This window comes from Sinocyclocheilus rhinocerous, unplaced genomic scaffold (genome assembly GCF_001515625.1).
Source record: "Sinocyclocheilus rhinocerous isolate Xijiao unplaced genomic scaffold, SAMN03320098_v1.1 scaffold2529, whole genome shotgun sequence".
Classification (NCBI taxonomy): Eukaryota; Metazoa; Chordata; class Actinopteri; order Cypriniformes; family Cyprinidae; genus Sinocyclocheilus; species Sinocyclocheilus rhinocerous.
Genome location: NW_015658742.1, coordinates 136,303 through 163,425, shown reverse-complemented (window position 1 = coordinate 163,425; position 27,123 = coordinate 136,303). Strand labels below are relative to the sequence as shown.

Below are 27,123 nucleotides of genomic sequence, written 5' to 3'. Positions count from 1 at the left end.
GTTGTCACTTTGAATGGAAAACCTGAATAAACATACCACCACATTCATCTACTGACTAAAATCTAATTCTAGAAAATTCTAGCATTTGATTGATTTTAGCGTCTAGTTTTAGTGATCCATTCACAAGTCAGTCATGGCAAAATTACCACTGACCACTTGTTCGCAGATTTCGTCAAGGAAAATTGTCTCTGATTTTTAGACTAAATTAAAAAAAAATTATTCTTTCCCATCAACGTATGGCTTAAAGTGGATATTCCAAGTATTAAGACCCACTGATGCCTGTACAGTGTCTTTGTACTGTTATTTAAAACCAAGGGACAAGTCCAAATTTTCTGCAGTTTTCTCAACATTCCACATACTTTATATTGCTGTTTACTTGGAATATTCCTTTAAAGCTGTATCTAGAAGGTTTAACACCTCTGTTTTGGAACAATGGTTTCATGTTACGTGACTTTGGTGTTGTCTGAGATGCATCAGACAAAATAGTGTTTACACAACAAATACAATGTAGCCATATGTATGTAAGCCCCAAGAGACCATGTGTTATTTTCTTGTTTTGTTGTGACCATGACTTAACACGCTATCAAGATTTAATTTTTCTTTCTTTACTCAATTGACTTCATTTTCTTGACATAACAAATGTTGTTAATTAAATGTTCTTAAAAAATAAATAAAAATGACAGGACACCTACAGTGAATCTCAAATCGTTTTTTGAAAAACACCCCCCATTGTCCAACACAATTTTAAATATATTTCCTCCATCATTTCTGCTATAATTATGACAAATGCTTGTTTTTAATCATTTAAAAAAATATATATAGTTATTGAGAGGCAAAAAAAAGAAATATGATTTCTTGATTGTATGCATTTTTAGCATTAATTTATCAACAATTATATTAATATTACTACTAATAATTAATTATTTGAGTAATTTTAAGCCATCCTGTAGTCCCATTGAAAGTTTGCTGAGGTCCCCTGGTCAAGAACTACTAATCCACATGCTTACAGAATATTTTACCAGATGGTGTTTAAATAGTTTACCAGAGAAATTGTGAGCAGAATACAAATTACATTATTTTATGTTAATATCGTGAGAGAAAAAAAAGATAATGCATCACCTCTTAGGGCTTTTGTATATACCTGATCGTTGAATCTTGTTTACATTCGTTAAATAGTCAGGTCGATGCTAATATCAGGTAGAAATGGGACCTTACTGAAAGGCACAGATTAAAAATTACAAAGTGAACACCTGATTTTTTTTTAAAGCAGAATGATCATTAAGTGCAGTCAAACCAAATATTAAAAGTGTAAATGACTTCAAATTGATTTTAGATTAGCTTGAATTATTCTTTAGTATCCAAAAATGGGATGGAAGTGAGAAGAACCAGTTAATTCAATTATAAATGGTCACTTACCGTAGAGAGCTAGAGGAGGTAATGGATCACCGGTGCAGATGAAAAATTGCGAGGAAGTAAATGGTGCAAGGTAACTCTGATTTTTATAATCACACATACACGCTTTGCAGTTCTGTGATAAACCGCTATGAAAGCCTGGGTGGATCTTCACTGCTTCTAGACAGGATGTTTTTAGTATGACGAGGTTGCTCAGAATAAAAACAATGACTCTCTAGGAGAGGTTCAAATATCTAGACTGGATCCATTGCAAACAAAACAGCAAGAAATTGAGTTCAGGATCTCGCTGCGGGAAAAGAATGATCGAAACATGGCTCAGTAATTAGCTGACGGGGAGCTAATGGGCAAAGCTACAAATAGTCACACAAGATTCGTTCCTGTCTCTATCACAGCTGCTTGTTGATACTTCTAATACCATTACTACTGAGACATCACAGTTGGAAAAAAAAAAACTCCATAAAGTCCAAGTGAAACACTAACAGAAGACAAATTCTAATATTTTTCAAAGCAATGAATCAATAGCGAAAACCTCTCTGACGGCTGCATTTTATCAGTCTTCACAGGGAATCGAACCCACAACTCGCACCATACTCTAAAGCAACTTGATCTAAAATATCTTGATAGAACACAGAAAAGTGAGGAGCAAGTAGATGACATTACAAAAAAGCATGGACGCTTGTCTTTGCTAGGCTCTTTGTCAGGCTACATTGATCAGGAATGAGCATGCGAGGCTCCAAACGTCAGCCTCTCAAGCCTGTTTATTTCATTTAGTCTAAGAGCTTTCATTAGTCATCGCCATCAGCTTTAATAAAATGTCCCTCCAGATGGTAGAAGAGAAGGCAGTGCCACCAAAGTGAGCCTTTCATTTGTTGGTGAATGGTAAAAGTGAAAATCTATTGTGGAAATCACTTGCAAGTTCTGAATTAAATGAAGACAAAGTGATGTTAATAAAATGGGTTTTAGTACAGTCTGCCACTAAAGGAAGGCCTACAACATCTCACCATATGCCATAAAGTTCACAGTGGATCATGACCTAAAAATGAGCCATCTGGGGAAACAAATGTTACAAGCAAATAAAAAAAAAAAAACTAATTGTACACGTTCATAGTAAGCAAAGCAAATAAAATAGACTTATCTTTTACATGATTAAAAAAAAAAAAACACTACAGCTCAAAGGTTAGAGGTCAGTCATTTTTTTTATTAATACACTTATTGAGCAAGGATGCATTAAATTGATCAAAAGTGTCAGTAAAGACATTTATAATGATTTCTGTTCATGCAATTTCCCATTCATCAAAGAATCCTGTTTCCATAACCGTTTTCAGCACTGATAATAAGAAATACATGAGCACCAAATCAGCATATTAGAATGATAAAGAATAAATTAAATTTTAATTGAATTTAAATATATTAAAATAGAAAACAGCTATTTTAATTTGTTATAAAATTTTACAATATTACTTTTTTACTGTATTTTCGATCAAATAAGTATGAGAGACTTATTTCAAGAACATTGAAAAAAATCTTATGACCCCAAACTTTTGAACAGTAGTGTACTGTATATGTCAAATATAATTTGCATAAAAATTTGTAATTTAAAAAATATTTTGTGTAATAATTTTTCAATAATTAAAAAAGGCACAAAATACTATTTAGGTTGAGCCACCAATTGATGCCCAATGTAAAATCTGGGTCCTGAAGCAAAAGCACTGTCCAATACATCACTTTGAAAGAGTTATGTATTCATCATTTTGCATCAACTGGGAACATGAGAAATGCTGGAGGGGATTATAATGTTTCCTGCCGAGTGGAAACATTTAATCTGTCTTTCCCAAAAGTCTGCAAACCACTTACTCATTCTAAACATCAAAGTGCGAAGATGCGCAGAGTACTGAAAATATGATGAAAGACAAACACTGTCCAAATAATTAATCAAGATCTGCAAACATGCTGATCAGCCCTGCTGAAAAGATGATGCTGGTTTATGTGGGTTAGATGCTGTTCTAGCAGGTGGACCATGCTTTTCAATAGCTGGTTGACCAAAAAAAAAGTCTTGCTAGTTAAGCTAACTGACCCAAAAGTGCTACCAACTGCATCAATATAGCATAGTATTAAACAAATGTGTTTTATCAGACATTTTACAATGGCTTGTTATATAAAATTGCTCATACCATGATTTAAGATTAGCAGGTGGACCATGCTTTTCAATAGCTGGTTGACCAAAAAAAAAGTCTTGCTAGTTAAGCTAACTGACCCAAAAGTGGTACCAACTGCATCAATATAGCATAGTATTAAACAAATGTTTTATCAGACATTTTACAATGGCTTGTTATATAAAATTGCTCATACCATGATTTAAGATGCATTTCACACACAGTCTTCTTGCCTCTGCAATATTAATCATTTGCTATAAAAATCAGGCCCTTGAGGCTAAAAGGATCATTTTTGTGGCCCATGAACTTTCCAAAGGTGATCAGCCTAATGCTAGGGCTAATTACTCTGGCTTTTTGAAAGCATAGTGGATTTCAGAAAGATAGTTAAACTTAGAGAGCAGGCTTCTCTATATGGATCAGTAGCTATGGCTGTCGTGCCTCTTTTTCTGACCCTCCTCTCTGCTCCCTTCATTTCTAAGAGGCTGCTGTCTGAGAGCGCAAGGCTCTTTGAGAACCTCCATCTTCTAAGAATGTTCTGGCTCCTTTCATTTCTTCCTTCAGAAGTCCAACGTCTTTTTTGGTCTTTCGCTCTCTGGCTTTCTTCTTGTCCCCTCCTGGTCCCTGCTGAGGAACAGTGAATTAATCTGCAGCTCTAAGCCAAGTATACATCCAAAAGCACAGACGCACACACACACACACACACACACACACACACACCCTTCCTGTGGTTTGCCAGTGATTGTATTCACACGCACACAGAGCAATCTTCAAAATGAAAACTGTAACAGGATTACTCCGAGACACCGCATTGTGTGACAGACATTGGACAAACCACAAAATATTACATTTCCTGATATTTCTCGTTTTCAAGCAATGCTGCCAATCTTCTGGGTAAAGAAATAAAACAACTCGAACGGTCAAAAGAACTCTGAAATAAGTGCAATACTCAGAAGATGGAAGAGTTTATTTCAATTCATTTTGACATAATGAAAATGATGGCAACAGTCTTACCAACATGATCTGTGAAAACTACATTCCCAAATTTCTGTCAACCTGTGTTTATTGTTATTTCTTTTAAGAAATAGTTCACCCCTCAAAAATCTGTCATGATTTACCCATGTTGTACCAAACCCGTATGCTATTATTTTGTTCTGTACACAACAAAGGAACATTTGTAATGATTTTGTGCTCCAGAAAGCACAAAAATCACTATTAAAGCACCATAAATGTGGTTCATACTCGTGTGCTACATTCCAAGTATCCAGATAGCTTTCCATGAGGAAAAGACTGACAGGTCATGATTTACTGATAATGTTTCTCCATTCCACATTTTCAAACTGTCATGTTCTGTTGTGGCAGATGTGAGAACCAATGGCGTTCGGCATCACTGAGTATTTTTGAATTGATTTTCACAGAATAATGACTTAAATTACTTGGTCTATTTCTCACAAAAAGCTATCGTGTGACTTCATAAGACACTGAATATAGAGTACAATAGACTTTATTTTTGGCGTTTTCTTTTTAGAGAATAACAGACATGGTCATTATGAATGGTCATTGTATGGCAACAGCTGTGTAATGATTCTTCAAAAATTCTTCTTTTTTGTTACCCAGAAAAAAATATAATAGCATACACGTTTAGAAAATCATGAGGGAAAACAAATAATGACATAAATGTAATTTTTGGGTGAAGTATGCTTTTATATATTGAAATATTACTTATAGCCTATTTAAGAGTCAATGACTGAAAAGAGCATATGTTTAACAGTGCACTGTGAAAATCCCAACTGGTTGAAAAACATTTAACCAAGCATAAAAAATTTTTTACTTCATCTTTTCAATGGAACTTTTGTTCTTGTTTCCCCTGCACTTACAGGCATAGTTCTTCATAGACAGTTTGAGGTTCACCACTAACCACTGACACCTGAAAAGCTCCACTCAATGTCGAAATCTCAGTGAAGAGGGGCTAAAACACTTTATGTGAACAACAGCTCTCCCAGGCAGGGTAATATTTTACGTGGCAGTTAATCAAAACAGTCAGACGGGTATATTGTCAGAGGATTTATGTAGTCTGGACAGGTCTCCTCTGTTCAGCCAAATGAAAGAATGCAAAAGAAAAAGACAGGCGGCATGAAAACATATGGGTGGAATAATTAATAGTGAGGTTTTTTTTTTAATAGCGAGCAAGTAATTTGTGGAGAACCACCCAGCTATGTGGTTAATTCATCCGTGAAGAACATTAGGAATCTTTATCTGTGTTTAGCAGCTGTCATTTACAAACTCTACATATACGTCTGACAACCCAACCGACTGCTGTAGTCCATCAAAGGCATAATTGTCATTATGGTATGGTCCTTGGGGGGTTTTATTTAATTTTGCGGGAAAAATGACAAATTAGTGAAGTTGTCAGTTTGTTAGGAGCATCTTAATTATCTGTCATTTCACTCAGCAATGCCAAAAGAAATATGAACAGCACTTTAAGAATCAATAATTCTTTGGAGGCTGCATATCATGCAAGGCTTGTCATTTATGACACATTTTACAGCGGAGAACAAAGGAAAATTAATTTTACAAGAAATAAGATGTCTTAATGGCGGCTGCTACCGTAACTTGGATGGAAAGTACATCACAATAATTTACTAGAGTTCAGTTTAATTAGGAGGAAAATATACCCTTTTTAATTGGTATACGACTTCACAACATGATTTCTTGTTACCAAAGTCCCGAAGCATGACTGGGCTTTGTACCAGGAAATGAAAAGCAGCTGATAATCATAACAGACTCTAAATAGAATAACAGAACTGATATTGGATAAGCTTGTTAGAATTATCATTAAATCTTTCCCTTTGTAAGATTAAAAAAACAAAAAAAAACAGGCAGCAGTAGATTTTGGGGTGACTTCATTTCAGGTTTATGTTTTTTTTATCTGAACTCTGATTTTTATTATTACTCTATATTCTGATGTTCAAATTATTATCTTGAGTCACTGAATCAGAAGATCATATTCTCTGCGCTTGTCATATTAAGTTCACATTTTTAATTTGAACTGAACAATTCATTGGTGCATTTTTCTTCCAAAACAAAAAAAATGTCATCAAATCTCAAAATCTAGTAACTTGCTTTTCCTCCAAAAGAAATTTCCCTTTCTGGAAAATTGTTGCATAGTAATAATGTTAGCTAATAGCTAGGCATTGTTTTAGCAAACCTGGTCTGGCAGAATTCTCATACAATATGGTATGTAATGCTCACTTTTCGTAATCCATACTGCTAATTCTGGTGAATGAAATCAATTCCAGCCCTATATGTATAGTACACACACACACACACACACACACAAACACGCATACACACAGTGTGTATACAATATGGAAAGATAAAATCAGAATATACTAGAAAATCTAATTCAACAAAAGTTCACTTTGTCAAACAACATTTTGGCTAAGTCACATACATACATATACAGTGGGTACGGAAAGTATTCAGACCCCCTTAAATTTTTCACTCTTTGTTATATTGCAGCCATTTGCTAAAATCATTTAAGTTAATTTTTTTTCCTCATTAATGTACACACAGCACCCTCAGGCAGTTCCTTTGACCTCATGATTCTCATTTGCTCTGACATGCATTGTGAGCTGTAAGGTCTTATATAGACAGTTGTGTGGCTTTCCTAATCAAGTCCAATCAGTATAATGAAACACAGCTGGACTCAAATGAAGGTGTAGAACCATCTCAAGGATGATCAGAAGGAATGGACAGCACCTGAGTTAAATATTTGAGTGTCACAGCAAAGGGTCTGAATACTTTGGACCATGTGATATTTCAGTTTTTCTTTTTTAATAAATCTGCAAAAATGTCAACAATTCTGTGTTTTTCTGTCAATATGGGGTGCTGTGTGTACATTAATGAGGAAAAAAAATTAACTTAAATGATTTTAGCAAATGGCTGCAATATAACAAAGAGTGAAAAAAGCACGGATGCAGGATTTGAACAAATAACTGCAGAAGGATTTATCTAAACTAAGATATACATTACAGATGAACAATAAGTGCAAGTGGAAAATAGAAAAACAAAATGCAGGGTTGTTCTTGTTTACAATGTTCTGACCTTGTAAGATGGCGCCGACGCTGATGGCTGCCTCCGTGGCGTGCTCCGCAGTTGTTTTTATGTTTTTGTTAGTTTGTCCTGTCTTTAGTTATATCCCTGCAATCAGTTTCACCAGAGACGAATTGCTGGACATTCGGCAGTACACACCACCCGATATTTCACCGGTTTTCGATTATTCTGATGTTTTGCTGGACATTGTAGTCGGCGGAGCTGCTGTGCTGATCAAGCGCTTCAGGACGCGCAGACAGGGGAAGCGAGCCGGCGCGCTCGTGAAGCTCAGACAGCGCGGATTCAGAACGCCGTTGCCAAGCATCCATCTGGCAAATCTCCGCTCTCTACCTTCTGTCACGAAAACAAATTCCTCGTATGTGTAAACATACCTGGCAATAAAGCTCATTCTGATTCTGATTCTGACCTACTATTCCAGACATGCATTTTTTATGAGTATTATCATGTAGACTGCTTTTTACGTTTATCTTCAATTAGTGTTTTTATGTATTTTTTTAAAGAGTTGCTTTGTTTTAGCTGTATCTTGTTTTCCAATGCAAAATGACTTGTGAGAAAGTTTAAAAGCATTTAAAATCGACTTCAATAATTCAACACACAAGACCCCTGACTCGGAAGTAAACTCAGTTTGGTTTGTTAAACAACATTCTACCTAACTGGATAACTGATTTAACAAACATAACTCAAATCTCAGTGGGGAAGTCGTGGCCTAATGGTTAGAGAGTCGGACTCGTAACCCAAAGGTTGCGGGTTCGAGTCTCATACCGGCAGGGATTGTAGGTGGGGGGAGTGAATGTACAGCGCTCTCTCCCACCATCAATACCACGACTGAGGTGCCCTTGAGCAAGGCACCGAACCCCCAACTGCTCCCCGGGCGCCGCAGCAAAACAAATGGCTGCCCACTGCTCCGGGTGTGTGTTCACGGTGTGGGTGTGTGTTCACTGCTGTTCACCATACTTGGCCACATGTCACGTCACTTTCACTTTCAAATCAGTCTCTAAATCCAGGTAGTTCACAATTAACCCTCATGACCTGTGACTGGACTTTGGAAGTTGAACATTCTGTAAAGATGGCCTTAATTAGGGTTTACAGACATTTATGAAATGTTAAAGAGCCACTGTGACATTTAAATAAAGATCTGGAAGATGAGGACTATGATCTTGTATAACTATCCATTTTAAAATAAACTAAGGTTAAAGACATCTTTTCTGTCTGTTGCCCTCACTGAAGTTAAAGCCGTGCTCTGAATTGCACAAGCCTACTATAGCTTTTTAACTGGTTAAAAACCAGCCCAATCTTTTAACCGCCAACCCACAAAGAAATTAGAGCTGCTAAAATAAAAATTAGTTGTGATGTGGTTGATGGGGTTACAAGTTGTGGTGGATGACATTTCATTTGTACTATTTTACAGAATAATTAGTGCTTGCTTTGTTTATTCTAAACCTCTAAGCATTACACTTTTGCACTTAACTCATTTGTGGTACAGGCGAGAAAAATACCCCAATTAGTGCAGAGAGGTGTGCTATTATTTTTCTAAGCGATCAGATTCATATTTTCCTGGTAGACAACAAAACAGGTGAAAAAAAAATCCCATAAACTTGAAATGAGCCACATTTACAAGCAAAACGTCATGGAGATTTGCAGGTGGGCTAATGTGCCTTGGACCAGTAATCAACCACCTAGCAACAACCCAGAACACCCTAGCAACTGCATAAAACAGTAATAATAATTTAAAAAGACTCAGGACCACACAGGCAATCAACCACGAGCATCACAAGCAAGTCGCATAATCAAGCACCATTCACATTTTTATAAAATGTAAAAATTTCAAAAATGAAAAAAAAAATGGGTCATTTCATTTTAGAAAAAGTTCATTAAAAAAGTATTTCTTAATATTACATAGGAAAACCATTTAAATATTTAAACCATTGAAATTAGAAACTATATCAACTATATCACTCCTTTGGCATATTCAGTTGCTTTTCAAATAAAACAGCCTGCAGCATATATAGTCTTAGTATCACATAACTTTTTTCTGTTAAGTGCAATGAACTTGCTGTGATTTTCAAGTGAAATTCACATGTTTCATTGTTTCAAATGAACAATTTCACTGTTAGGTTTTACAATGCATACAATTCTTTGGTTGAAATTAGTTTTTAATTTAAGTCAAATGGAGAATGAAACATTTTATGACTGCAACGCAAATTAAAGCTCTTCAGTTTCCCAAAAAAAAAGTCTTCTGGCACTTGAATGCAGTCAGATGCATTGCATTCATTGTTTCAAAGTATAAAAGATCTGCTTGTGTATGCCACACTTCAAGAACAAAAGGAAGAAATGCCCTCAGATCGCATCGTCTCAGTGAATCTTTTAAGACTCCCCTCCTATTTGTGCTCAAACTCACTTCACAGAAATAGACATGTCCTATCTGTTGGCAGTGTGTGAGGCTGACTACTTCAAAAAGCTCCTAATAAAAATAGATTTTGGGAAGACGGTCTGTATTAGAAGCCTTCGCTTCGACTAATGGGGCTTCATGACAGCCGGTGGGATTATTCATTATCATTCCAATTTCTGAAAGCATTGCCTCGATGAGCCCCTATCATACCAAGTGTGAGCTCTACAGGTGAACAAGGTAAAAACATTCTATTTCCCCCCGCCGCGGTGAATATGGTGCTGTGACTGAATGCATGTAGAGGCAGTGTTAATCAGAGCCATTGTGCTTCAGGTGTACTAGAGAAAGACACAAATCATGAAGTGGACTATAAATGAGGAGCATAATTCACTTATTTAAATTCCAATCTTTTCCTCTTATCTGACATTAAAAGGGATCTTTAGTGGCATTTTCATTACGATACTAAAATAACAGGATACAGCCAATTGTCTCCTACTGCTTCCTTCTTTTTTCATCTTTATCAAAGAGAGTGAACGCAAGCCGCTGGATGCCTTCCAAAGGAAGGATCACAGTGTACAGGACAGGCCAGGTCTATAATTGGGTAAAGGGCCGACTAATCCCCCTCCTGAATCATTAAGGAGAAAAACACAATTGTGCGAGCAATTGATGGCAAGTTTCGGTCTGTTTTTCCCACATTTTCTAAGAACCGTGCATGGGGCTTCCTGAACAAAATGCTGATAATCCTACCGAAAAAGACCAACATAGATGTTGAAACATACGATGAGTTTTGATGGCTTGTTCTTCAGACTTCTTTGGTCAACCAAGACTATGCTGCTTTACAAGTCATCACATGAGTTAAATTTGGGTGAAAAGTCTATTGTCTGTTATCAATAGTGTAGCAATGTATGAAGCACAGCTCACACAGAAATCACTTTCAAACCAAGAAGCTTTCTGTTAGTCAACATGGCATATTCACATGATCAACTTAAAAATGTAACGACGTAAAAACGACGTAATTCCCTATTTAAATGACTGGTTTTGTCTGTACAAATTCGCCGAACAATGGTAAATGTGACCACACATTTACCACTACAATAAAACAGTCTTGAAATTAATAAAAAGTTATGGAAGACTTAAATCTCTAATGAAAAAAATAAAACACAGCAAGGACCTCCAAATATATGAAACAGTCCTTAACATGAATTGTTTGACTGGGGTGGCCTATGCATGGCGCTGACCATTTCAAAAGTGTTTTATTTAAATCAACTTTCCTCAAAATGGGAGTCATACAGACAACTTTGGCCAACAATTTTAACATTGGCATGTCAAGTTAACAGTTTTTTACTCTTAAAAACACACCCCACTGCCTCAGACTGAAAGTCACCATGTGTAGTGTTGATGACAATAGCTGTGTGACAAATTATACCACAAGGCACCGCTGAAAAGATCGAAGACACCAAGGGTAGCAATACTTTATAAAACAATAACATCAAAATGTGTACGGTACTGTAACTCCAAACTGCTGCTGAGCAGATAATGTTGAAAAGTTACTTCACCCAAAAATAAATTGTTCTAAATGTTGTTCTAAATGTTTGACTGTCTATGTTCTGTGGATCTCAATAGAAAATTTTAAAATGATTGTCTAAAAAAACATAGGATCCCACTGACTTTCATTGCATGGACAAAACAAAATACATTAAATATATTGCAAAATAGGTGTACAACAGCTTGTCACTGCATATTACCCTTATTAGTAAGCTCTGTACTTTATCTACCCCTAAAAGGTGCATATTAGTACCTTGGAGTAGTAATATGTACCCTAAAGGTATCCCATTAACCTTTTGGGGTAAAAAAGGTACAAAGATGTCCCTTAAATGGTATTGTCCCAGCTGACAAGCTGATTTTGAATATTTTTTTTCTGAGAGCACAGAGGAAAGTCAGTCACACAGGTTTGGAACAACATGAGGGTGAGTAAATGATGGGGGGGGGGTACTATTAATTTAAGGTTGAGTATTTAAAACAAGTCATTAAATATTCATATTTTTATATGCTCTGTATGGCTGAGATGTCCAAATCCTTACCCTTAAAGCCATAACTTCCATTCAAATGCAATTTAAAATTACAGATCAACTGTAGAATGTTCACATCCCATACCATATAACACAGCAAATTAATTATTTGCTGTTGTTTATAATTGCATACTAGTAAGCCTATTCACAGCATACTGATAATTAATTAAACTAATCCAGGAGGAACATACTCAAATTAATTAGAGTAAAATCTCTTGACAATTTTTCTTTTGTCCTACTAATTTCCTCCTCACACTTGAGTAATTTCACACAAGTCGGGGGGTGCATTATGTCACATACTATGTCCACCTCTATGCCACCTAGACTAAAAATATGTGACAAGCATGAGATGCTTCTGCATTAAAATAACTGCAAAAGATTTTTAGAAAAATGTGAATTGTAAATAAGATCATTTTCTAAACCTGAATTCTTTCCCTCATATTGTAGATCTCTCCTGAGTTTAACTTCTGAATCATGACCCAGAAAGTAAGCCACCCCCGCCCCTCCAACCCTCCACCACAGCAGCAAATCATTCCAGGAAGCTTCCACTGGAGGCCTTTCTCAATCCCTTCTCTCAGCACCACACATCCATCCACATACATCTTAGAAAACATTTCGCAATGTTTGAGTGATTTCTCCACTGATCATGGTAAAAACACATGCACAAACATGCTCATAAATATCACTGTCTCCAAAGTCACATTTAAGAATACAACCACTCTTGCTATTCTCTGGATTAATATGCTTATCAGACACAATCATGCGCTCTACTGAATAAGAGCAGAATAATTTTATCTCTCTTATAACAGTCAACCTCAAACAAAGAAAGCAATCAACTTAATGAAGACAGATGCATAGTCTCGCACAGCCAGACTTTTGAGCATCGCCATAAAGTTGGGTCCAGTTTGCAGCATATTCTGGACAGCAGGCATTAAATGTGACCCATCACAGTTGTTTCACATGCTGATTAGGAACAGATTTATCTTAAATAGATTATATAATTAAAACTAACTTAAAGGGATATTTCACCCAAAAATGATGGATTTTTTTTTTCATAATTTACTCACCCTCATGTTTTTTCAAACCTGTATGAATTTCAGACTTCCAAAGTATTTAATTTTTTTCCATAATATGGAGGTCAACGGCTGCCAGCAACTATTTGGTCAAAATATCTTCTTTTGCTTTCAGCAAAGTTCAAGTTCATACAGGTTTGGAACAAATTCAGGGTGAGTAAACAATGATAGAATTTTCATTTTTAGGTGAACTCCACTTTGTAAACAGAAAAAACATTCAAAATGTTGGGGTATGTAAGATGGATGGATGGATGGATGGATGGATGGATTGATTGATTTTCACCAAGGTTGCATTTCTTTGATCAAATAACACCTACTAATCTAGTCTTTAATGTTACACGATCCTTTAGAAATTGTTATATTATAGTGATTTGGTGCTCTAATAATAACTTCCTCTTATCAATGTTAAAAAAGCTGTGCTGCTTAATATTTTTGCGGAAACAGTGATACATTTTTAGGAGTCTTTGAATAGGAAGTTCAAAAGACCAGCATTTTATTTTATTTGAAATATAAATCTTTTGTAACATTATACATATCTTTGTCCTTAATTAATTATAATGTAATGTGTCCTTGCTAATTAAAAAAGTATTAAATTACAATTTACAAAAAAAGTCTGCTGCCACTAACATGGAAAACATTATCATATCATGTGATTAGTCCTCAGAAACGCACACTATATCAGCCTTATAAACACAAGCTGGACTGGTATCTGATTTCTACCAGCTCTTGCCAAATTTGTGAGCAATATGCATCAGACGGTCAGCAAATGAACTTTGGTCAGTCCGTGGGCCCGCCGTCTGAGGTTGAGACTGGAGACAGAGTAAATCAGTTGAAAGTCATAAGGGGGAGAGAGACAGTGGGAGAAGGGCAGAGAAAGGTGAGCGCAATGAGAGAGGAACAAAAATTGGGGAGTAGATTTATGTTTCCACGGCTGCTGGAGTCCCAAGGAGCATTAGCTGAACTCATGAGCTGTAGACAGCTAATCTTTTGTTATGGGGAAATAAACACACAATGTTAGCCACCATTTTACAGCCGCTGATCCAAGGCAGATGATAAAAGATCCAGTGGGCCCCGACCACACGGCTTAATGACCCTGAGAGCAAAACACAATTTATAGACTCTCGGTCCCCATCATCACTCCCTGCTACTAATTTATGTCGAGAAATGGAGCTGGACTCAATATAAGAGAAAACTATTTTAGAAAATGACAAAAAAATGCTTTTATAACACCAAGATCCCTTATACTCTCAGACTATGTGTCCTAATATACAATAACAAGCTTGTCTTCATCGTTGTTTAGTTTGGTTGATTTATGAGACTCCGTCAAGAAGGAAAATTCCATGTAGCTGTGAACGGTTGCATCCTGTCATACAAAGAAATTAGTTTGAGCACTGAATTAAGATGTATGTGATTACGCCATGCGAATGACAGCCATTAAAACAATGAGTTTGATTAATTGCCATAGTCCTAAAATCTTCAACAAATCAATGTGTGGTAAGAATCCACTGGGAGGCACCTAATTCTTCCCGTTGTAATTGGGTCCAGCTACAATATTACGCCCCTAACTTCCAAAATCCACAAAGCCGGAACCCAAAACAAGCAACGCCACCTCTTCTCTCCCACAGAGACCGAAAACATCACAAGCATGGCTAGTTCTGTTAAGATATTCCAACTCTATACAGATGTTCTGCTTCTTTGCCTGGAGTGTTGTTAAATTGAACTTAATTGGTTTGCATTTGAGGAAACGGTTGTTCTGCAAGCAATACTTTAGTGAATTTTGTCATGGCTGCCTTGTGGCCGAGCTCTCTACCGTACGGCCCCTTCTGCCTGGTGTGAATGGCTCCTCTGTGTGACCAGCCAAGGATCTGCCAGGGGGACCCTCTCTTTGTTAGGTGAATGGGCACAGCTAGACCATCTTAAGGCACACTAATGTACCATGGCTGGACCACAAAAACCGCGTAGTAATTTGCCAAGCATAATGGCACGTCTTTAATTCGGCCGAGGGGGAACAGACCCTTAAAAGCGAGCTTACAGATGAGGAGTCCCATTCTAGTTCCTACTCTATTCATAAAGGGAGCTGGACTCATAAGAGAAAACAATTTTAGAGAATGACTAAAAACTGCTTTCATAACGGCAGTTCTCCAGCTAGAATCCCTTATACTTTTAGACTACGTCGTAGCCTAATATACAACAACAAGCTTGTCTTCATCGTTGTTTAGTTTGGTTGATTTATGAGACTCCGTCAAGAAGAAAAATCCCATGTAGCTGTGAACGGTTGCATCCTGTCATACAAATAAATTTGTTTGAGCACTGAATTAAAATGCATGTGATTATGCCATGAGAATGAGAGCCATTAAAACAATGAGTTTGATTAATTGCCGTAGTCCTAAAACTTTCAACAAATCAATGTGTGGTAAGAATCCACTGGGAGGCACCTAATTCTTCCCGTTGTAATTGGGTCCAGCTACAATATTACGCCCCTAAATTCCAAAATCCACAAAGCCGGAACCCAAAAAAAGCAACACCACCTCTTCTCTTCCACAGAGACCAAAAACATCACAAGCATGGCTAGTTCTGTTAAGATATTCCAGCTCTATACAGATGTTCTGCTTCTTTGCCTGGAGTGTTGTCAAATCAAACTTAATTGGTTTGCATTTGAGGAAACGGTTGTTCTGCAAGCAATACTTTAGTGAATTTTGTCATGGCTGCCTTGTGGCCGAGCTCTCTACCGTACGGCCCCTTCTGCCTGGTGTGAATGGCTCCTCTGTGTGACCAGCCAAGGATCTGCCAGGGGGACCCTCTCTTTGTTAGGTGAATGGGCACAGCTAGACCATCTTAAGGCACACTAATGTACCATGGCTGGACCACAAAAACCGCGTAGTAATTTGCCAAGCATAATGGCACGTCTTTAATTCGGCCGAGGGGGAAACAGACCCTTAAAAGCGAGCTTACAGATGAGGAGTCCCATTCTAGTTCCTACTCTATTCATATCGTAAAAGGGCTTGTTTTCTTCCGGCTCATTGTCATCCTGAACCGAATGTCGGCAAACAACGATGGGTCGAAATTAAAACAACGCGGTGGCTCCTGGCCTCACTAAACAGGCCCAGAGCACCATAAACATAAACAAAAAAGAGCGTCTTCTCAGAAAGGCACAATGATTCAGACCAGCTGCTAAAATGATGTCATTTAGCAGGATTAGGTCACTGGTGGATTATACTTTTGGGAGAGGTGCAATGTAAAGTATAAATACACATACAGTACAGGAGGGAGGAAGTGCAATATTTACAAAGTGCTTGTGGACAGAGAGGGTTGGAACCCTTACTGGCCCATCAGAGAACATGTTGAGTGGGAAAGTAGCCTTAGTGCTCAACATCCAGGTGTCTGGCAATTCGTTATCTTCAGTCCCCAGACAACCAATGTGTTCCTCAGCAAACGAAAGACAACTCCAGAAGGTACTGGATGAATATTTAAAACCCACACAAGTCACATTTAACCGAAAGGTCAAAAGAAAACAAAATAAGAACTTAGAAAGTATTTAGACATCATGGTATGGTAGGGTCTATTATAAGGCCTTTATGCAGATTAAAATAAATAGGATATGAGAAACTGTGAGGGGGCTACTTCATTCTCAAAATCTCAATGCCAAAAAAAAGTTTTAAAAAAGTTAGTCTCCTTGAAGTAATGTAAAAAAAAAAAAAAAAAAAAAAAAAAAAAGATAGTGTATATAAATTATAAAATATTTATACAACACTGAACAAATTACAGGCATTATAATAAATGCAATGGATTATTATTAATTTTGAATAAATGAAAATCTGACACTACCATTCAAAAGTCAGTAAGTTTTTTATTGTTTTTTTAAAGAAGTCTCTTATGCTCACCAAGGTTGCATTTATTTGATAAAAAATACAGTAAAAACAGTAATATTGTGCAATATTACCATTTAAAATAACTGTTTTCAATTTTAATATATGTTAAAATGCTTTATTAAATTGCAAAGCAGTACTTTTTCATTTTTCTTTGATAAATAGAAAGTTCAAAAGCATTTATTTAAAATAAAAATCTTTGTTAATTTGTATGTTGATGCTTGCTAAATAAAAGTATGAATTTCTCTTATCTCTTACTGGTTGGACATATTTTTTCTTGCTGTCTTGGAAATACATGCTTTTTTTCACGAGATTTACCCTGCTATCACAATTATCTTGGCAAAGTCAAGCAACTACATCCTTGCTAATGACTGCGACTGCCTGTACACATATATTTTCAGAAATCAATTTCAGTAAGGCTTCTTCATAGAACTTGTTACTTTCACACAGTCATACAAAATATATATTCAGAAGAAGTCTGAAACATGAAAAAGACCCTGGTGATTTGTCAAACACATCAACATGCAAGCTTTAATTAGCTTACAAACAGCCAATTATATATGTCAGCCTCTCTTACGGTTTCTTTTGAGGATGGGAAAAAAAGAGCCTCAGGCTGTGCCGCTCCACAAATGGCTGCAATGAAATTTTCAGCCCTTTCTCTTTGCCAGAACGCTCCTTTTCAGAACACTCACTTTCTGACATAGAATAAAGGGATTTGACTTGAAAGGCTCCCTGACTTTGTCCGCGGTCACAGAGACAGAGAAATAGAGAGCGAGGAGTGCCGGGGTGACAAAAACAAAAGACAAAAAGAGTAAGAAAGAGAATAGGAGGAAAACCTCACACAGATTCTCCAGGAAGACTGGACTTCTCCAATATAACTTGAGTTCCTGTTAAAGAAACCTGTACTCAAGTATGGAGCAGATGGTAGAAGTGGAACTTTGACTAGTCTTCCTCAAATTCACAAAAAAAAAACATATCAAATGCATACTAAATACAAAACGTTCTGAATGTTCTACATTTTTAGACATTAAAAATCCCTAAAAAGTCATTTTAAAACAACTAAAGATGTTTTATGTTAACACAACAGTTAAAAGATATTTAATTACTCAGTTTGGTCAAATCAATTATGTCTTGTTCTATGTTGCGTATGACTGGACACTAGCTTAGAAAAAGTTCCAGATCAGGCAGGGGCACCTGCTGATGGAAAAGGGTCAAAAGTGAAGTACTTCTGAGGTTCTTTTGTTCCTCGTGTTTCATTCAGATAATTACATCTTGCAGAGTGTTTACAGCAAGGAGAAACCTACTTACAGAGGCATCACGATCATGTCATCTTTGAGGATGCGGGAATATTGCTGAAACAGGAAGCAATCCTTCTGTAGCCTTTGGAGAGAGAATCAGAGGAAGCATATAAGTGTTTTATTTAGTGAAGCAAGAGAAGGAAGGTACATGTTACCCTACACTCATAAACAAACCACTAACCCTCTCAGTGGAATAGAAAACTCAGGCCCTGGAGCTCTGTTGAAAAGGAGATGCAAGTATGGCATGTAAGGAGGAGCACCAGCCACAGCTACTACACTGGGTTCCCAACCTTTTTTGTATGCTGCACCCCTATGTCCTACATTATTTACTTGAAGTACCCCCTGAGATTTTATGTAATGCATTAGCAAGCACCGCAAATGACTGTTTCCAAAGAGGGTTTTCAAGCATTCTTACCACCCTTTCTTTGCGGTTTCCAATCGCCCCATGTACACTACCGTTCCAAAGTTTAGGGTTGGGAAGATTTTTTTTTAATGTTTTTGAAAGAAGTCTGTTTTGCTCACCAAGGCTGCATTTATTTGATCAAAAGTGCAATAAAAACATTATTGTAATAATAATTTAAAATAACTATTTTCTATTTTTAAGCATTTTAAAATCTAATTTATTCCTGTGATGACAACTTAGAATTTTCAGCAGCCATTACTCCAGCCTTCTGTGTCACACAATCCTTCAAAAAAATACAAAAATCTTTTAATATGCTAATTTGGTACTCAAGAAACATTCTTATTATTATCTATGTTGAAAGTTGTCCAAGCTGCTTGATATTTTTATGGAATGTTTATGGATTCTTTGATGACTAGATGGTTATTTGAAACAGCAAATACATTTTAATGTTACAAAATATTTCTGACACTTTTGATAAATTTAATGCACCCTTGCTGAATAAAAGAAACCAATTTTCTTACTATAAAATAAAAACATACCGACCCAAAACATTTGAATGACAGTTTAATACAGGACAATCTCATATTTAAAGTTGAAATGCTGCTATTTGAATACTCTCATATGTGAACTCACATAATAAAAGATGGATGAAAATATGGAGTTTAAGAGACCAGATACACACATCAAGTCATTCAAACTTAATGGTGCATAAAATTTATGTTCAAATTTATGTTGAGAGTAAGAACACTAAATGCAAAATGCTTTGAAATGCAAGCAAAAATGAAAGCAAAATGCTTTTATATGTAGACACAACTAATAATAATATAATTACTGGCACATACATTACATACTATTAAACCTTAGCTTTAAAAACACAAAACATTTCTTAGGTGGCTTCATGATTGCAGATTATATGAATACATTGTGTAAAAGGTTCCTGATAAACAACATCTTTTTCTTTTTCTTGAGCTCTACTCGTTCTTATCAAACTTTGCAATTAAATGTGCACTACAGCATACCACAGCTTGGACAACAACCGTCTCTATACTGATAAGAGCAAAGCCCAGTTGTTCAGGACTTAATTAAGATTAGGAAGAGCAAAGAGAGAGGCTGCCCCACTTCATAAGCCTCCGCCCGACCAGGCACAGGGGCTTTGTGCACTCTTCGTCTCTGAGGATCTAGTAAAGGTTAGTTCAGCATTGTATAGAGCAAAGCAGAGAGCCAGAGTGAGACACTGGGCTAGAGTAATTAAGGAGTAAATAATGAAGCCTTTCAACGAACCCCTGCTCCTATGATCTGATTGACCGGCGTGCCAAGGCTGTGTTCGATAAATCAATTAACAACCACTGAGAGTTACTGCCTTAAAAGGTCACTGAAAAGGATAAGTTTAAGCCACAGGCCGATCAACCTCAACATCCCCAGATTCTACAGGTGGTTTATCTTCTTAGGAAACTCTTTTTTATATGACTCGCAATTACACTGCTTTTTCCTGTCTGGACTTTTAAAATGAAATATCTCTTTCCCTTAAATTTGTTTTATGTCTTTATTAAAAAACATGCAGGCTTGCAGCTGGCAGGGCTGGATTATGGATCAAGTTGCCAATGAGGCCAGTGCCCTAGAGTCTCAGACTGCCACGGGCCTTCAAAGCCTCGGGACATGCTGGAAAAGGAAGCTGAACCAGACCGAATATAGTGCAAACTGAACACTAGACCTCCAGGGCTATAAATAAAGTACAATCTGGCCAAATCCGGTCAATTTCTTCCATGGAACATAGCATAAGATATCTTGAAAAATGTCTTGTGTTTTTTTAAATAACTTATTTTATGTTTCATAGGAGAAAGCAAGTCATACAGGTTTGGATGGAACAAGGGTGAGTAAATGACCATTTACATTTTGGGGAGAAATTTCCTTTTAAAAAGAATAGGAAAACTAACAGGATACCAGCAGAATTTTTTAAAGTCAAATTTAAGACCTGCACAAAAAATGAATACTGTATAACCATAAAGCGCTTACACTGAATTAAATGCCAGGTTTTCCCATCCCTTAAATTTAAGACTTCTTAAAATGATAATTAAGATGAGGTAATTATCCCATTTAAGATATTTAAAACTTTTCATGGCATTTACACTTGGCAGGCATTAAAATGAACTCTAGTGTGATTGCTCTGTTAGTGCAGTTCATTTTAATAAGCCATGTTGCCCACTACAGTTGTGTGCAATGAAGGAATTCCTGGCGCAGTTTTGACTCCTACACATTTTCTAAACTCTTCGAGAGATACTACCATAAGTACACACATACAACGAGTGCATTCAGCCCAGAACACAGCATTGTTTTTGGATGTTCGGTAAGTTCACAAAATATACATCACAAACGCTGTCTAATCAGGTCTTGACTGTATTCTTATACCTTTTGTTTTGCATCTTTAGGTTCGGAGTTAAAAATCACACTGTGAATGCTAAGCAAACCAGAACTAAATGTATAATTTTCTTTTTTGGTCCAGACCAAATAAAACCAAGAGAATCAAACAACAAGCATAAACACACAAGAAATTTGATCAAATGTAATTTCAGACTTTGTAAAGTGAATTACATGAGAATGTTAGTCTGGAATAAAAAGCACTGCATTATGTGCATTTCTTTAAAGAATTTCCTTGAAACACCACTAAAGAGTTATTCTATCAAACCACTAGAAATCCCTCAGGACATATGAGCAATCGTGGTTAATGATATGCGATAAGCTTTGTTCAATGGTCTCTTTGGGTAATATCAAGTTTAAGGTTACAACTCATAGCTTTACCATTTAATGCTTTTTCACAGCTGGGAATAAGCCCAGGAAAAATGATTCATTAAAGGATGACTAAATAAGGCTTATGCTAATCACCATGTTGAATGCGATGAACTGCTCACTGTGGTAGGAATACGATGTGCCGGCTCACAACTAAGCACGTTGTTGCTCAGGTGGGGGATGGCAGTGCACTGTGGGCGTACTCTCCAAACAACCAGGTGTTCACTGTGGGATAAACACTTGCTAACAGGCTCCAACAAGTTCCCCAGGGCCCGAGATTAAGGGAGTCTAGCAAGCTATGGATTCAGAATGCTGCTGCAGGTGGGAAGGCAGGCTATGGTTTGATCTCAGAGTTTAAATTAACTGTGACTGTGGGAAAATGATTGTGTCGCTTCAGCACTACTTTATAAAAGTTGCTCCTTGCATGTCTTGTGCAACCTACTGCTGGCCTTCCAGCTCTGAAGGAATACACGAAAAAAGGAGAAACCGAAGAGGTTGCTGTTATTCTAGATTTGACAACAGTTTGCCTGAAAACACTTAATAGCAGTGCTAACCTAAGCCAACAGTTCCCAAATGATTCTAAAAGGCAAACAACAAATAAATGTATATTACATGTATCACATTTTTTTATGCGGTAAAATACCTATAATTATATATTAAATTTTGAATTAAAAATTGAAAAATTGAAAAGAATAACTTGATATAACAATAATCTAAAGAAATGTAAAATATAAAGGAAATATCAAATAAAGAAATATATTTTATACAGATCAAGATTACTTTATTTATCCCTAGGGAAATTTGATCATTTCTGAATAGTCATCAATAAAAAAAAATTGCAGTAGTTCAAACTGGACCATGCTAATCAACAAACCCATGGCTGAATTCGTAAATAATGCCAGGCCATATAGCAAAAGCAGTTAGATTAGTATACATTTCTGAATTCAGGCAAGTGGTACAGAACTTTTTATTAGCTATGTTTATATTAAGGTCTGAAAATGTTAAATCTGATTTGGGCCATTTGATTTGATTTGTTCAGATCAGTCTCGTATACGATTCACAACAATGTGACCCAAGTGCAAAGTACCACTAGAGAATTAATCTATCTCTGCACATGGCCTAAAGTCAATGTCACCCTTAAGAGCCAAAAAAGACTTAAATAAAACAAAAACCTGCAGCGAGCAACAGCAGGCAGTGTGAGGAGAAAGATGGCGAGACAAAAAAAAGCCCATGTATGAGAATATACTCTTGAACATCAAATCAAGTCAAACAATAAATGCTCACAAACCACCAATGTAACCAGGATCAACATATTATTAATTTTCATTTGTGTTTGTTAACACACATGTTGTTATTGTTTTTGTAAATGTACCTATATAGGTCCTGTCAGGCAGTGGTCCATTTATACCGATGACAGATATACGAGTCATTTACAAACATGAATATGAACAATCAAAGCAAAAAAGACTGAATTTGAAGGAGAAAAAAAAACAGAACTGAGCATTTAGACCTATAATCTGAACATAGGCATTGTCTATCAATTGCATTTAGTCAGCAGGAGGCTGGGTATGGAAGACCCACACAAAAGGCAACCAATGAAAGGCTGAGAGATGTGGTCTAAGGCGAGAGGACCTCCTGGGTCGGTGGTCCTGTGTGACTCTGATCGGAGGGACCGCAGCTGCAGTAATTACGCCTCCCACAGTGGATCTAATAACGCCCACCCTGAATCAATGCAACAAGCCTGGAGTGGCACTATAAATACTGTAGCATCCACCAACTTGTCAACAGTTTGTGCTTGACATTATATATGCATATTACTATCAATAACATAGATGGTATGTACTATGATGTATTAAATTGACTACATTGGGTACAGAATAGGATGATGACAGATTTCTTTAATTAATGAACCATGCAGGCTGTGACATGAGGAAAACCCTTTCCTCAACTGCTATCTTAAGTCTCTCCTCAAAATTACAATTTAATGTTTTTTTATTCAAAGTAGAATTCTAATGCATTATGTCTCATACGATATCATTAAAAGTTTATGGTCAGTAAGATTTTTTAAATGTTTTTGAAAGAAGCTTCTTATGGTCAACAAGGCTACATTTATCAAAAAAAAATATATATATATTATTACAATTTAAAATTGTCATTTCCAATTGTAATATACATTTTAATTTATAATTTATTACTGTGATGATTTTCAGCTCCCATTACTTCAGTCTTCAGTGTCATGGTGTGTTCACACCAGACGCGAAGCGAATATGCGCATCGCGTCCCTCGCTCTAGATTACTCGCGGGATGTTTTTCGTGTCACTCGCGCGAATAAAAACAGCGCGATCAACCATGGTGGAGATAACTACAATCGCTGTTTTGTACCTGTTGTCAAAAAGTCCCAAATACAATGGAAAGCCAAACGCCGACGTGTCTGGGTTCAGAGCACCATCCAGAGAAGGATGAATAACGTTAGGATCCTGTATTAATGTGTGTGTTACATTTTACTACTGTATATATACACTGATATTACTATTATTTTTATTATTGATAGCAGCATCTCTGTAGCCATGGTAATAAAATACAACTACTACTACAACTGATTTTAATTGTTTTCTATGCTCCAGACCTATATAATAACAGACGGCTGCAATAATGCTCTCTTCTATTGTCTGATTCAACTGGACGTGTCAAGAAACTCTTCGCTGATTGGCTTGCGCGAGAACGCGTCATGCGAATTTTCCGCTCGAGTTGAAATTTTTGAACTTGCGCGAAAGACGCGATTGAGGCGAATATCTCGCGTTCGCGGCAAACGCGTCGAGCATTTCGCGTCGCCTGGCGCGAATTCGCCTCTATTCGCCTCTTTGCATTGACTTTGTATGTAATCTACTCGCGCGAATAATTAAATTCGCGTTTGGTGTGAACACAGTCACATGAAACTTCAGAAATCATTCTAATCATTCTAATGTGTTTCTTATTTTTATAAATTTTGAAAACAGTTGTGTTGCTTTTTTTTTTTTTTTAAGAAATCATGATACGTTTTTAGATACTTTGAGGAATAGAATGTTTAAACAGCATTTATTCAATGTGGATTTTTTTGTAACACTATAAATGTCTTTACTGTTGCTTTTAATAATACATCCTTGTGGAATAAAAGTATTAATTTGGTAAAAAAAATAAAAACAAAAAAAAATATTCTAATTATATTTAAATTTTCTGAATTATGTCTGTGGAGAAAAAAAAGCGTTACTTTTGAATGATAATAAATTCTGATTATCAAGTCTACAGATATTTCCTATACCTGCAGTAGATTCTGTACAACTGCTCACAGTGAGTGTTTTACCAATACCCGAATACCTGAGTTTTTCCACATCTGCTTATTTCAAATAAACCGGCCACACAATCCATGAATGGCACCCAAATTATTGTTGGTCACTTTACATGTTGGTCAGATACCGTTTCTGGCCCTATTAAGCTTTGAAGTGAAACAGAATTTATACAGGTATATGTGTGGCTACACAAAACCACACTCAACTTCTTGCATATTTCTCAAAAGCCTTCTTTTCAGGCTTTCCAACTTGAGCCATTATTTGCTTTGCAATTAATATTAGTTTTCATATGGGTAAATATCAATTGCAAGGCATGAACAGAACAACAGAGTCAATAACATCTGAGGGAAGTGGTAATATATCACAACTACACTGACAGCAAAATGATATACCCATATGTTTGAATTACACAAGACATTCCTCAGTAGATAAATGCATGGATTCAAATTGAGCATGTCTTAGGAGGAAATTGAAGTAATATATGTGTGACTGAGGAATTTAAGATTCCTGACAATGAACGGGCAATAAATTCTGCACTAAATTTTGAACAGGAATATGACAGACTGCACGACCACATAAAGCGAAGCACGCAAAAGCTGGATTTTGCATAAAGGTGCATTGGAATTGCTTGAGCTTTGCGGAGCACCTAAATGACTAAATAAAAGTCTCAATTGTAGTCTCCAGCGCCCGTCTGTGACGCTACATCAAACATCAGCGACATCAAAAGCCGAGATCACAGCAGAGCTTCTACAGCACTCAATGCCTGGTGCCATCAAAAGTTCACCTATCTCAGTTTATGCCAAATAACTTGCTTCATCTCATTGTTGGAGTTCTAAGCTAATGAACACACTGGAACTTTTCTATAATGAAACTGAATTAAAGTCAATGGATGAAGTGCCAATCCTGTGAGTAATTACCGCCAGTCAGATGAATCACAAAGCCACAGAATGTGCTCCCTCTCCTGATGGTCAACAGGGTGATTAATGATTCAGAGTAAACCTCTCGCTTTAATGAGATCATTACCGAAAACAAATAACCCCTGGATGGGCGACCTAACTGTCTTTTTTCAAAGCGTCGGGGGCACACACTTAGTTTACTAACTTAATGCAAACACGTTAACCCATCTATCATTTCTCAATATGACTGTATGAGCTCTTTGAAATATTATAAACTCAATGAATGAGCTCTATACAGGCACTCAATACAACAACACATTACTCAATACAATCTAATACATGCAATACTCTAATCAGTTCATTTAGGCATCTGCCCGGATGATTGAGTTACTTTATGGTTAAATAAACAAGTAAAAAACTTTTTTTGAAATTCATTTGAGCAACATCTTGCAGCTCTAACAGACTGGTTACCCACTGAAGCCAAGTAGAGCTGAGCTTGGCCTGTATTTCGATGGGAGATCTCCTGGGTAAACTAAAGTAGCTGGAAGAGGTGTTAGTGAGGCAAGCAGGGAGTGCTTTTCCTGTGAACTGTGTGGGTGCAAACCAGGCCAAATTTCCCCCATGGCCCCCCTCCTCCTAATAATCCTAGCTAGAAATTGGCTGCATCACATTCATCTCCACCAAAAACTGGTGTGAGGTGAGCATTGTGGTGCACTATGGCTGTTGCCACATCATCTAGATTCTGTACACTGCTGGGGTTGATTTTCTTGAGTGCTGCGAGTTCCTTTTTTACTGTCTGAAAGCTTGAAAAAATTTGAATCAGCTGAAGCAAAAATATTTATATAATGTACTCAGATACAGAGAAGTAAATGAATTTATTCAATTCAATTCAAGTTTATTTGTGTAGCGCTTTTTAGATACAAATCGTTACAAAGCAACTTTACAGCAAATTAAGTTTCTACAATATTTAGTAGTAGCTTATCAGTGGTGACTGTCAGTTAATGTACATATGGCAGAAATGTACGGAAAAATCAATTAAAGATGTAATCAAACGACGATGAACGATCAGACGAGGAACACAATTAACAGCAATTATTATATGATGCCATCAAACTTATAGCAAAATGTGGTAGTTCAATATGTTGTTTCAGGGTTGGCATCATCCAAGGTCCTCTGAGGGGTTGGCATCATCCTTTCTTAGGTGTTCTGGATCCAGACTGAAGCTTGTGTAAATCCTAGTTACAAATCAATCCCAGTTACCTATGTCAATCCCGTGGCAAAAACAGAGAAAAAAATAGAGACATAATTAGCGTAGCTGCTGTTCCAAACAAGCAAAATTGATT

At 36.7% G+C, this 27,123-nt stretch overlaps 1 protein-coding gene across 1 annotated transcript in view; it reads right to left on the bottom strand.

The window, feature by feature from the left end:
* Window positions 1–27,123, bottom strand: part of LOC107722872 (semaphorin-5B) — a 142,856-nt gene that overhangs the window by 95,801 nt on the left and 19,932 nt on the right. The window contains exon 2 of the mRNA XM_016531366.1: window positions 18,382–18,453. The gene's annotated coding sequence lies outside the window, so the exon portion shown is untranslated. The remainder of the gene's footprint in view (window positions 1–18,381; window positions 18,454–27,123) is intronic.